The sequence below is a fragment of the Chlorocebus sabaeus genome, chromosome X, assembly GCF_047675955.1.
Source record: "Chlorocebus sabaeus isolate Y175 chromosome X, mChlSab1.0.hap1, whole genome shotgun sequence".
Lineage (NCBI taxonomy): Eukaryota > Metazoa > Chordata > Mammalia > Primates > Cercopithecidae > Chlorocebus > Chlorocebus sabaeus.
The window spans coordinates 98675760-98689527 of record NC_132933.1 but is presented as its reverse complement, the minus strand read 5'-3'; the positions used below and the strand labels follow the sequence as shown (position 1 = coordinate 98689527).

Here is a 13768-nt window from a genome sequence, read left to right as displayed (position 1 = left end):
AGTAGGAGGTTTGCTTAAGCCTGGGAGGTTGAGGCTGCAGTTAGTAGTGATTGTGCCACTACACTCCAGTCTGGGTGACCGAGACCTCGTCTCAAAAAAATAAAAGACATATATATACATATATAAAATACAATATATGTAATATATTTATATATACACACACACATATACATACATATAATACAATCATATGGCTCAAATATCAAATAAAGAAGTTTATAAAGGGCAGGCTTATTCCCAACTCTATCTCCCTTCCATTCAATTCCATTCGCCCCACCAACAGGTAACCACCCAACAGATTCTTGTGTATTCCTCCAGAATCTCTTCAGGCAAATTAACAAATATATGTTCTCTTCTTCCCTATCTACACAAAAAGTAACACAGTACACACCAAGCTCTTTTTATAGTCATAGTAACTTAAGATACATGTTTTTCCTTTTCAGTACATATAAGTTTCTCATTCTTATTTTGTAGTATTCAATTATTTGCTATTATAAATAACATTGTAGATTTCATTGTACATATGTGTGTGTGTATGTGTGTATATGTGTGTATCCCTGAGCTAGAATTGCTAGATCAAAGGAAATATTTTTTTTTTAAGACAGTCTCGCTCTGTCGCCCAGGCTGGAGTGCAGTGGTGCGATCTCAGCTTACTGCAACCTCCACCTTCCGGGTTCAAGCAATTCTCCTGCCTCGGCCTCCAGAGTAGCTGGGATTACAGGCGCATGCCACCATGCCCGGCTAATTTTTGTATTTTCAGTACAGACAAGGTTTCACCATGTTGGCCAGGCTGGTCTCGAACTCCTGGGCTCAGGTGATCTGCCCACCTCAGCCTCCCAAAGTGCTGGGATTACAGGTGTGAGCCACTGTGCCCTGTCAAGATCAAAGAAAATTTGCATATTTATTTTTTAAACTTTTATTTATTTAAGTATACTAATATATCCAGAATAACGTATGTAATACATGTGTATCTTTATATAATGCTGCCAAATTGCCTTCCATGGGCAATGTACCAATTTAAACTCCTACCTCCAACGTGTGAGTGTCTCTTATCCCACAGTCTTGACAACAAAGAGTGTTATCAAACATCTTGATTTTTAACACTCTGATAAGTTTAAGCAAGGAATCTCAGTGTGGTTTCAATTAGCATTTATCCTACACACGAGGGCAAGCATCTTTCACATAAATAATCGTTAAAGTCAGGAATAAGCCAAGATTTCCTACTACCAACTGAGGAAATAAAACAAGACCTACAAATGTTAGAAAGTAGGAGACAAAACTCTAAACTTACAGACTACATGTTTATCTATCTAGAAAATCCAAGAAAATCAACTAAAAAACTATAACAAGGAACTAACAAGAGCTCAGAAAACAGGCCAAAGACAAAATCAACATACAGAAATCTGCCATATATCTCAGTAATCATTACAAAATGTAATTTTAAAAAACGACTATCGACCAGGCGCAGTGGCTCATGCCTGTAATCCCAGCGCGCTGGGAGGCCCAGACGGGTGGATCACCTGAGGTCAGGAGTTCAAGGCCAGCCTGGCCAACATGGTGAAACCCCATCTCTACTAAAAATACAAAAATTAGACGGGCGTGGTGCTGGTCGCCTGTAGTCCCAGCTACTGGGTAGGCTGAGGCAGGAGAATTGCGTGAACCCAGGAGGCGGAGCTTGCAATGAGCTGAGATTGTGCCACTGCACTCTGGCCTGGGTGACAGAGTGAGACTCTGTCTCAAAAAAAAAAAAAAAAAAAAAAAAGGAAGTACAAGTGGCCAATACATGTACGGTAAGGGGATTGCTCAAACTCATTAGTAAACACGGGGTACAAACTCAAATGATTCAGTATCATTTTTCATCTATCAGGATGCAAAAAATAAATATCTGTTAAATTTGAGAATTGTATAAGAAATTTGGTACTCCATGCACTGTTGGCAGCTAAACTGGAATAGCCTTTTCATAGGGCAAATTCCGAGTACCTAGTGCATAACTGTCACCCAGCAATTCCAATCCTTAGTAGTATCGCTTGAGAAATATTCCTGCATGTGAACAAATATGTAGGTACAGGGCTTTTTAAAACTGAAACATTGTTTTAAATAGCAAAACAAACAAACAAACAAAATCAACCTGAAAAGAACTTAAATATCCATCTATAGGAGAATGGTGAAATAAACATGGTACATCCATACTGTGAAATAATAAGCATCTGTTTAAAAAATTCAAGATGGATATATATACACTGATATATAAAAATCTCCTACATATGTATACTATAAGGTGAGAAAAGTAAGTTGGAGTACAACACGTATATTACATCTACATACTATTTGTGTTAAAAAAAAAAAATCACAAAACTGTATTTCTAAAGGTACTCACATATGGGTGAATGCATATAAAAAAGACCAGAAAGACATACTCTAAACTGATCCTACTAGTCAAAGCTAGAGAAGCACATAGGAAGAAATACTATGTATTAATAAAAAATAATGACGTGAACATATATATAAACACTGATACGAAAAGAGCCCTAAGTGACAATCTTTGGGAGAAAAATCATAAAATATATACCACATACTTGTTATTTGTATATGTACAAACATATATGCATGTAAATACAGAGAAAAAAGGACTATATTCCACAACCAACTCTTTTTTTTTTTCTTTCATCCTTATTTTGGCAACCATGGAACCAACTTTTAACCAATGGTTATCTACGGGAGGGCAGGAAGTTTGGTTAAAAGGTGTTTTAATCTAATGCTGTATTACTTTAATTCTTTAAAGAAGAGTTGCCCATTAACAATCTGTACAAAAGAATCAGTTAAAAAGGCCAGGCGCGGTGGCTCATACCTGTAATCCCAACACTTTGGGAGGCTGAGGCAGGAGGATCGCTTGAGCTCAGGAGTTTGAGACCTGTTTGGGCAACATAGCAAAATCTCATCTCTATTTTTACAATAAAATAAAATACTAGCTGGATGCGATGGCTCACACCTGTAATTCTAGGACTTTGGGAGGCCAAGGCGGGTGGATCATCTGAGGTCAGGAGTTCGAGACCAGCCTGGCTAACATGGCAAAACCCCACCTCTACCAAAAATACAAAAACTAGCTGGGCATGGTGGCATGCACCTGTAGTCCCAGCAACTCGGGAGGCTGAGGCACAAGAATTGCCTGAACCTGGGAGGCAGATGTTGCAATGAGCTGAGATCTCACCACTGCACTCCAGCCTGGGTGACAGAGTGAGACTGCGTCTCAAAAACAAAACAAAACAAAACAAAACAATAAAATAAAGCAGAAAGACAACTCACAAAATGGAAGAAACTGTTTGCAAATCACATATCTGATTAGGGTCTAGTATCTAGACTATATATGTTTTTAAAAATTCTTACAACTCAACAATAAAAAGACAACCAACCACATTTTTTAATGGGCAAAGAACTTAAATAGACATCTCTCCAAAGAAGAAATACAAATAGTCAACAAGCCATGAGAAGCTGCCCAATATCATTAGGGAAATACAATTCAAAACCACAATGAGATACCAGTTCATACCCATTATGATGGCTATTTAGAAAGAAAAATAAATAAAAATATTCTTTTAAAAAACAAGTAAAAAACAGAAAGCAACAAGTAAGTGTTGGTGAGGATGTGGAGAAATGGAACCCTCATACATGGCTGATGGCAATGACAATTGGTGCAACTGTTATGGAAAACAGTTTGGTGGTTTCTCAACAAGTTAAACATAGGGCCGGGGACAGTGGTTCATGCCTGTAACCCCAGTATTTTGAGAGGCTAAGGCAAGAGGATCACTTGAGTTCAGTTTATTACCAGCCTGGGCAACGTAGGGAGACCTTGTCTCTACCAAAAGTAAAAAATTAGCCTGGTGTGGGGCGTGATGGCACACACCTATAGTCCCAGCTACTCAGGAGGCTGAGGTGGGAGGACTGCCTCAGCCTGGGTGGTTGAAACTGCACTAAGCCATGATCATGCCACTGTACTCCAGCCTGGGCAACAGAGCCCTGTCTCAAAACAAAACATAACATAGGATTACATATGACCTAGCAGTTGTGCTCCTAGGTATACCCAAAATAAATGAAAACAGGTATTCAAACAAAAACTTGTATGCAGATATTCATAGCAGTACTATTCATAAAAGCCAAAAGGTAGAAACATCCCAAATATCCATGAACTGATAAATGGATAAACAAAATATGGTATATCCATAGACAGGAATAATACTCAGCCATAAAAGGGAATAAAGTAATGCTACATGCCACAACACAGATGAATCTCAAAAACATGCTGAGTGAAAGCCAGACACAAAAGGTCATATATTATATGATTCCATTTACGTGAAATATCCAGAATAGGCAAATATTAATGGTAACCTGGGACTTGGAGGAAGGGAGAATGGGGAGTGACTGCTTACTGGGTACAGAATTTCCTTTTGAGGTGGTGTTAGCTGCACAACATCATGAAGTTACCTAATGCCACTGTACAACTGTACACTTTAAAATGGTTAAAATGGGGCCAGGCACAGTGGCTCATGCCTGTAATCCCAGCTCTTTGGGAAGTCAAGACAGGCAGATCACCTGAGGTGAGGAGTTGGAGACCAGCCTGACCAGCATGGAGAAACCCTGTCTCTACTAAAAATACAAAAATTAGCCAGGCGTGGTGGTGCATACCTGTAATCCCAGCTATTTGGGAGGCTGAGGCAGGAGAATCACTTGAACACAGGAGGCAGAGGTTGCAGTGAGCCAAGATCATGCCACTGCACTCCAGCCTGGGTGACAGAGAGAGACTCTGTCTCAAAATAAATAAAATAAAATAAAATAAAATAAAATGGTTAAAATGGTAAACTTATGTTACATTAATTTTATCACAATTTTTTAAAGTTACTATGCTAACAGCCTGGCTAACGTTGTGAAACCCTGTCTCTTCTAAAAATACAAAAATTAGCCAGGCGTAGTGGCAGGCACCTGTAATCCCAAATACTCAGGAGGCTGAGGCAGGAGAATCCTTTGAACTCTGGAGGCAGAGGTTGCAGTGAGCCGAGATCGCACCATTGCACTCCAGCCTGGGTGACGGAGACTCTGTCTCAAAAAAAAAAGTTACCATGCTAAAACACAGAATACAATGTACTTCATTTCTTTCGGCCGGGCACAGGGGCTCACGCTTGTAACCCCAGCACTTTGGGAGGCCAAGGAAGGTGGATCACAAGGTCAAGAGTTCGAGACCAGCCTGGCCAATATGATGAAACCCCGTCTATACTAAAAATATAAAAATTAGCCAGGCATGGTGGCATGCACCTATAATCCCAGCTCCTTGGGAGGCTGAGGCAGGAGAATAGCTTGAACCTGGGAGGCAGAGGTTGCAGTGAGCCGCGATCGCACCACTGCACTCCAGCCTGGGTGACAGAGCAAAACTCTGTCTCAAAAAAAAAAAAAAAAAAAAAAAGTTAATGAGAAAAATATATCCCTGAAAGGGCATTTAAGCTCATTTCTGCAGTGAGTCAATCTCAACATTTGCCAAACCAAATCTCATAACAAGCTCTATCAAAACAATTAAAAATTGTATCAATTCTACTTTTGAAGCTTTAAAATTTCTGAATGAATGTCTTATAGATGTTTTTTAGTCATCAAATGTCTCCTAACGGCATCATAAATGTTATGATCTCAAACAAAGATGGAAAAGACCCACTCGTTTGAAAGAATTCTGGCTTTTGGCCAAGAGACAAAATCAAGTATATCTGTAAATAGAGCTCGTCTACTTATATTGAGAGACTGAGAAAGGAGGGTCTTTTTTTTTCTTATACACAATTCCCTCCCCACAAAAACATGCACAAAAATTTAAGCCCTCCAGGAACAACAGTTAACTGTGGCCTGTCAGGGAGGCGGAAGGAGAGAGAGTACTAGGGAAAAGAGCCAACTCATGCTGGGCTTAATACCTGGGTGATGGGTTGATAGGTGCAGCAAACCACCATGGCACACGTTTATCTATGTAACAAACCTGCACATCCTGCACATGTACCCCAGAACTTAAAAAATAATAAAATAATTATTTTTTAAAAAATCAGTTAAATATACTAATAAGTATTATTTAAAAATAAAAAAATTAAGCCCTCTGTTAATTATTTTTATTTCAATTATCTGACTAGAAATCTGATAGCGGCCGGGCGCGGTGACTCATGCCTGTAATCCCAGCACTTTGAGAGGCTGAAGTGGGCGGATCACTTGAGGTCAGGAGTTTGAGACCAGTCTGGCCAACATGGGGAAACCCCATCTCTACTAAAAATACAAAAATAAGCCAGGCATGGTGGCACGTGCCTGTAATCCCAGCTACTAGGGAGGCTGAGGCAGGAGAATTGCTTGAACCTGGGAGGCGGAGGTTGCAGTAAGCCAAGATCATGCTGCTGCACTCCAGCCTGGGTGACAGAGCGAGACTCTCTCTAAAAAATAATAATAATAACCATTATTTTCTTTACTTCTGTCTACTCTGGTTCTTTGCAGCCACTGGCTTTATCATTTACTGGCTCAGCAATGAACAATACAGTAAAAACAGAAACTCCATGGAAGAAAGTTAAGTCAACACTACAGAAATCTAACTCTTAAAACTATAATTATATAAACAAACGTAAACCTGTGATATGAAGATCAACAATGGTCTAGAAGTCAGAATTCCGGGGTCCACCAGTTACTAGGGCAAGTCTTGTTTTTCTGGGCTTCATTTCTCTTTCAGATAGAAGGAGAAAAATGCCTTTCCTACCTGCCTCCCAGCCGAAGTGCCGTAATAAAATTATGTACAAGGTATGACAGAACTCTAAAGAGGGAAACCTAACCTAGCTTGGTGGAGTTTTTGAAAAGGAAGAAAGGGAAACCAGGAAAGGCTTTCAGGAATAGCTGGTGACAGATGTTAAGTTTTAAAAGAATGAGTTCAAATTCAAGAGAAGGGGGAGAGAAAGCATTCCAGGTAGAGGGGGACATCAGAAGCAAAGGCAGAAACACCATAAATCTGTTTGTTATTCCCCTTCTTAAACAATCAAGAGTTCCTAATTCACCCTAGCCTCAACCTAAGATTCCAGCCTTATCTCATTCCATTCTCCAAATATACCATGCTTACACTTTCAAGACCCAAAATGTGAATGCCCTTCACTCTAGAAACATCTAGTTCAAAAAACTGGGAGACCGCCTTGCCTGGTTGAGTTAGTGCAACATTTCCAGGCTCTTATAGTGCCTTTATACTTCTACTGTACTATTTAATACATTAAGCATTCATCTCAATCTGAGAGACTATGAACAGAATATGACCTTCTGTATTCGAACTGTGGGTAGCCTAAACAAGGATTACACTCTTTCCAATATCAAAGCAGAATAAAAGAAAAACAGCATGGGAATGTTCTCAAGTTTGCAACATTTCCAAGAAAACTAAATATATATCAGTAAAATTTATAAAAAATAATCACAAAACGTTAAAATCCATAACCATTAATCTTGACCCAGAACAGAATGAGACCAGGACAAGACATCCTTATCAGAAGATAAGTATTCAGAGAACAAAATGTTCACGTAATCTGTTGTAATTTAAACTCACACCAAAAAGCGAATGCCAATTTTCAAACAAGATAAATTCGGAATGACCAAAAAAAATCATGTACAATTATTTTAGTTCAAAGTCAGCTTTAGTGGATTTTTTAAGACAGAGTCTCGCTCTGTCGCCCAGGCTAGAGTGCAGTGGCACAATCTTGGCTAGCTGCAACCTCTGCCTCCCGGGTTCAACAGATTCTTCTGCCTCAGCCTCCCAAGTAGCTGGGATTACAGGCATGCTCCACCACGCCCGGCTAAGCTTTAGTGCATTTTTGCTATCCTTTAATGCAAGGTATCTTTCCCTTGAGCTGTCCAGTTTAAACAATTTTTAAACACATCAATCCAAAGGATAGAAACTCTAAAAGACACCTGCTGCTCTGTCACATACTAAGACCTCTTCAAAAGTTCTCTTGGTATTACAACTTACTATAGATGAAAAACAGATAACGATATCTCCAAAAATGGGATACAATCACTACTATGCAGAAGATTTTCACAACTCAAAGGCTGTTTTATTCATATAATTGTCTCAATCAACAGTAACTCTTAAGAAAAAATAGCCATACTACTCGCATCTGTTTTGAGGGTTCAGTCTCATTTTAACAAAGTCTCTCAACTCCCAAGATACGGAGATACACACGTGCAGGATTTCCACCCACACCTCATTATATAAATGTTTCACCACTCTTAACTAGTCAAACAAAACCTCTTTCAGTACAGTGAAGCCACCTCACCACTTTCATCCTCACCTATCATACCATCTCCTCCCCATCCCCAACCTGTCAGTCACACAACACACACCACCCCTTCCCAAATAACACCTCAACCTCCTTGAACCTAACACATTTACACAACAAGCCAGCAATATTCCTCACCCCATCCAGTCCCTCACACATTAGCTGAACCTCTTAATTAAATCTACTCTTTCCTTCATCCTATTCCCATCAATACAACTGAACTTCCCACACCCGAAGCGATCTTCCCTTTCAGTAGCTTCAATCTCACTTAAGTGATCACTCAGTCCTTTGTCAACCGTCTCCTGGTCCCCCTCCTGTATCCTCCTCACCTTCCCCGTCCCCTGGTCTTCCATCAGCTCCCAAAGTTGTCACCCCTCAACAACAACCAAAAAAAAAAAAAAAAAAAATCAAAAACAAAAAACAAAACAAAACAAAAACCGCACCTCAGCCTCAAACCTGCCCTTCCCCACTTTCCCCCTTTTCATTTTCCTCTCCGCCTATTCAGCGGTTTCGACAGCCCCTTAGCCCCGAGCCCGGCCTCGTCCGGTACCGCCTGGTGAACGCACTCACCCTGCCTCGGTCAAGCCGCCCCCCGCTAGGGCGCTTACTCCTAACAGACTCTTGGCCGCCGCTGCCTCCCTCCATTCATCCCTGGCCCATTCATCTCTCAGCCCGATCCCAGACACGCCCCCCGGCCTCCTCCCTCTCTCCTAGCGCCCCGGCCGGCCCGGGACCCTCACCAGATTAGAGGCTCTCGCAGAGGAGGACTCTCTGACTCTTTTCGCTTCTCCCTCGCCCTCTCTCGAGGCTCCTCTCGCCCCACGACGAGCCACACCGTAGAACAGAAACATACACACACACCGCCTCCTCCTCGATCGCCTCCTCCGATGCTTCTTACTCCTCTCCTCGATGTCTCGAGCTCCGCTCCGCGTCGTGTGCGCTTGCGCGCGCGAGCGTCTCCCCGCGAGCCCACCGGGCCAGCTACGGCCGGTAGGTAAAGAGCGGGCGGAGAGAGGGGAGCAGGGTACGAGCCCAAGCTCGCGCTCGGCCCGGAGCTGAGCAGACGCACGCGTACTCCAGCCAGGGAATTCGGACGGGTAGGAGAGAGGGGCGGAGGGGGGCGGGGAAGGGAGGGGAGAACAGCAGAGGGGGAGGGGCGGAGAAAGCCAACGGAGCAGCCCCAACTCGGAACCGCCTCTATCGCGGCGAGGTGCCGAGTGGCCAGCCAACGAGAGTGCGCGCACGCCTCCCGCCCCCTCGGCGCCGCGGGAGACAGGGATGCGCGTCGAGGAGAAAGGCTTCTCCCCCTTGCAAAGAGAAAACCTCTTAGAGGAAGCACGCGCGACACCTCCTGTGTGTTCCGAAGCCCTCTCGCTCTCTCAGCTGCTCTACCCTCTCCCCTCAGAGAAGAAGAAGAAAAGTCCAAGCACACACTACTTCCTAGCCCCCCACTGCCCACCCTTGGGTCTTCGCGAGCCTCTGAATGCGGTAGCACCGCTGTTAGGAGGTGATACCCGCCGGCACCTTTTCGCCCGCCACCCCTAACTCCCTTTTTCCAACTCCCGGGCTTTCTCGCGAGACCCATACCTGCCGGCTTTGGGATTAGAAGTCGAAGCACAGATTTACAAATACTGGCCTCCCAGTTACGTTGCGGGGGCAACAGCCACGGCATGTCCCCCCCGACCCCCAGGACCGCAGTGCGCGCGCGCGGGGGCTGGGAAACGACCAAAGCAGGGATGAGAAAGGGAAGCTATGAAACTGATTTTTGACGGCATGTAACCGCTAGGCCTGGGCACGTGCCCTGCGCCTCGCAGGCCGGTGCGATGTACCCTGGGAATTGTAGTTTTTCTTCCCACCTATGGTCAGACTCCCACCCTCAGTTTTACTCAGGCCTCTGACCGGGAGGGGGATTACCGACGCCATTTTGCCCGGAACAATGGCCCTCGGCCCTGATGGTGGCAGGTGGGGGAGGGAGCAATGCTTTTAAGGGTTCGGTGAACCTCCCCGGCCCCTCGGTGCCATAGCAACCCCTTCAGAAACCTGGTCCCGCCCCCTCGCCGCCGCCAGGCTTCTAGACCGCGCGCATGCGGAAAGGCTGCCTCCAACTGAGACTGGCTCTCTCTGTCTCCCACCGGCCACCTCCTTGAAAAACTCACAGATCCTCTAGCTGGTAGTGAATGCTGCTTCCTTCGAGCTTTCGATACATGTTAGCCTCGGCGCAGCGGCTTCAAACTGCTTCCTGTGCTATGCCAGGAGCAGTATAGAATTGTTTCTGTCATTCTCCCATGAATAATCGCGGCCCGACAGAGGAGGAAACTGAGGCTCAGGAGGGGAAATGGACATGAATTGCTCAAGTTAATACTATTTGTGGAGTTAGAACTTGAACCTAGGTGTGCTCTTTCCAGAGCCGAGACATTTTTCAATCTCCCGGGAGTCATCTGGTGGCACAGCTAAAGGGCAGGGCATTCTTTTTGAATGCCCCTCAAGCTAGGAGGCTGTGTGGGAAATATCAGACTAATGCTTTCAGCCCTCCAGCCTCGGCCCTATCACTGAGTTATCCCCTCTCCACTACCTATTTTTCTTTTCTTGCCATAGGCCTCAGAAATCTCAGTCTTTTTCAGCTCTTTAAAACAGCACAATCAATAAATTTAACTCAGGTTTCCAAAGTCCAAATAAAGTGTAATGGTTTATCTTTGACTTTGTAAGGGGAGGGGCGGTGTTGAGTATAATGGTGGGAGGCCTTGTAGCCCTGTCTCTTGCCTCTGCCCCTTCCTTATTAATTTCAATATTGCCAGAACATGTAAGGAAACCGGACCATGCCCTTAATACATTTAAACTCCCATCTTTCCATTTTGACAATGAAGGGAGACACTGAGGAAACAATAGGGCTATGGGGTCCAGCCACTAGACCGGTGGAGATCTTTCTTCCTGGCCGATTTGAAAGAGCGAGGTGTGGTTTCTCCAAATAGCTTCACCATTCTACCTTAAGGGTCTCTGAAGTCTCAATTAGCTGAAAAATGGATGGGGTCTCCCACGCTCCTTTCCTCACTGTCCCTGAAGATAGTCTCTTTTCCCTGTTGATTGGTTGACTAGTGTCAACCAAAAACAGAGGAAAGAGTAGCTGAATAACCACTAAGGGGCAGTTTCAAAGTTTCAAAGGTTACCAATTTATCCCAAGTCTTTGTAGGTCCTGACTCCCATGAGATGGCAACTAGAAACTTGTGGCCACCGTTTCTATTTCTCAGTGTCACCCTATTCCCACCACTACCACACACATCACCTTTATGAAAAGCAAGGCATCTAGCTCAGTTGTGACCTGCTCCTCTTCTCTTGTCTCTGAGCCTGATGATGTAGGTAATGAATAAATTCAATATTTGGAAATGTTAGCCCTTCAATCTGCTTAGATGTTAATTCTTTTGAGCAGTACCTCTTTGATAGTTGAATACTTGTTAAAAAAAAAAAAAACTATTGAGTGGAGTGACTTTTATGACCTTTAGAAATTTGAAAATCAAAGAAGTCAGCTCCCCATCCAAATACAGGTCCGCCTCAATTTAGACCTTTTATCCTTTTATTGACATATGTGCTTTTCTATTTGGGACAATCTGGTCTGTAACTCAGCACAAATGCCACTGTAGGCAGAAAGGGGAGCGGGCAATTCTAGCTAATCACCAAGGTATGACAGGGAACATTCCTTTCCTACCTACTGGTTTCCACTGACTCTCAAGTGACATTTGCAATGTTCCTACTCATCAAACAGAAATTTTGATTTATATTAACTATTTGTAATTTGGTTTTACATTGTTCCAGGAAAGCATCCTTCCAATAATCTAATTCATTTTTTTCTAGAGGCTCTGGTGCCAATAAATTACAAAAGATTTCACTGGAATCTTTTTTAAACCCCGGAATCCCACAAGAGTGGGGGTAGGAGGCTAGTTTTATGGTCCTACTATCTGTTGGTCTCTTTCCTACCACACAGGATGGTAACTTTTGCAGTCAACAAGATGGAGCTGAAATGAACCTCAAAGTTTGTAGTTAGCTGACTACTGCAACCATGGGTAGAGTTGTGACTGTTTCTGGAACTTAATTTCTGACCCCGTGACCTCTTTTTAACCAGGTTATTGGGGCGGGGAGGTAAACAATGTCCATCATTCTTGATGTTCATTTCCCTTAACCCAAGTGATGCCACAGTTTGGGGATCTTAGGTAGTGCCCAGGCATGAGTGTAAGTGGAAGTGGAGTAAGGATATCTATCTGCCTCTAGTTATTTAGATCCTGGCAGTTTGTGCTGAGCCCTCTGCCCACATGGGTTCTTTCCAGTGCTGTGGTCCTCTCCAATGTCTCTGCCACACTTGGGGCACAGAATTTTTCACGAAGTCCCAATAGGTATTGGGCCATCTACCTAGACATTCCACACAGCCCTTCCTCTCTTGAGTCTTCCCCATTATCTAGTTGTTGCTCCTGGGAAGCTGAGGCTGACCAATACTGCTTGTGCTCTCACAGATATCTCTCTCTGCTCTTGTTGTCTCCTCCCAAGGAGAGGGGAGTGAGGAAGAGAAGAATCATTTTTTAGGTTTGTGCAACTCTTTCTTCTAGTTTTCTGGCCCAGATACTTGGTCTCTGCCCCTACACCCTAATACCCCTTCCTTAAGGACTTATGTTTTGGGAACACAGAAACCAGAAAGAGTGACAGAGTATTTGTTTTCCTGCCTTGCCACCTCCCTCCCCTGAGGTACACCACAAAGCAATGTTATTTTGGGAGAAGGGACAGGTAGAGAAAAAGAAAAATACAGGAAAAAAATATCTATCTATATTATCTAAATAATACTGAGCCACATTCTCCCTCTATTAAATCTTAGCATCCCAGCAAGGGAAAGTGTACTTCTCATCCAGGTGTCTCTGTTCAAGGCAGTAATTCCCAGGGCTTGGATGTCTGGGTGATCTTTTCTCCAGGCAAGTCTTTCCACTAGGGGAATTTCTCACCAGGATCATCTTAGGGTTATTAATATCCTCCCAGAAGGTTCTCTTTCCTCCCAGAACAAGTTGAGTATCCCTTGAGTAAGGGCATACTCAGAAGTGAACAGCTATCTTTGTCTTAGTGACTGACTTAGAAACACTCCACATTTCAGGCTGGATAATGCAATTTCTCCAGCCTTGCTATTAGCCTAGTCTCTTCTTCCTAGATGCAATCTTTCCACATGTGCCCAGAGCATATATCAGAGCATATATCTTTTTTTTTTTTTTTTTTTTGAGACGGAGTCTTGCTCTGTCGTCCAGGCTGGAGTTCAGTGGCGCAATCTTGGCTCACTGCAACTTCTGCCTCCTGGGTTCAAGCGATTCTCCTGCCTCAGCCTCCTGAGTAGCTGGGATTACAGGCATGCGCCACCACCCCCGGCTAAGTTTTGTATTAGTGGAGATGGGGTTTCACCTTGTTGGTCAGGCTGGTCTCAAATTCCT

At 43.6% G+C, this 13768-nt stretch overlaps 1 protein-coding gene across 4 annotated transcripts in view; it reads right to left on the bottom strand.

Moving 5' to 3' along the window:
* Positions 1-9460, bottom strand: part of WNK3 (WNK lysine deficient protein kinase 3) — a 169147-nt gene extending 159687 nt beyond the window's left edge. Inside the window, exon 1 of one of the 4 annotated variants that reach the window (XM_073013655.1) lies at positions 9056-9460. The gene's annotated coding sequence lies outside the window, so the exon portion shown is untranslated. Of the gene's footprint in view, positions 1-2848; positions 2913-9055 lie in introns of those variants that run through there. The other 3 variants (XM_037994937.2, XM_073013653.1, XM_073013654.1) reach the window with 3 other exon arrangements.
* Positions 9461-13768: the final 4308 nt, after the last annotated feature.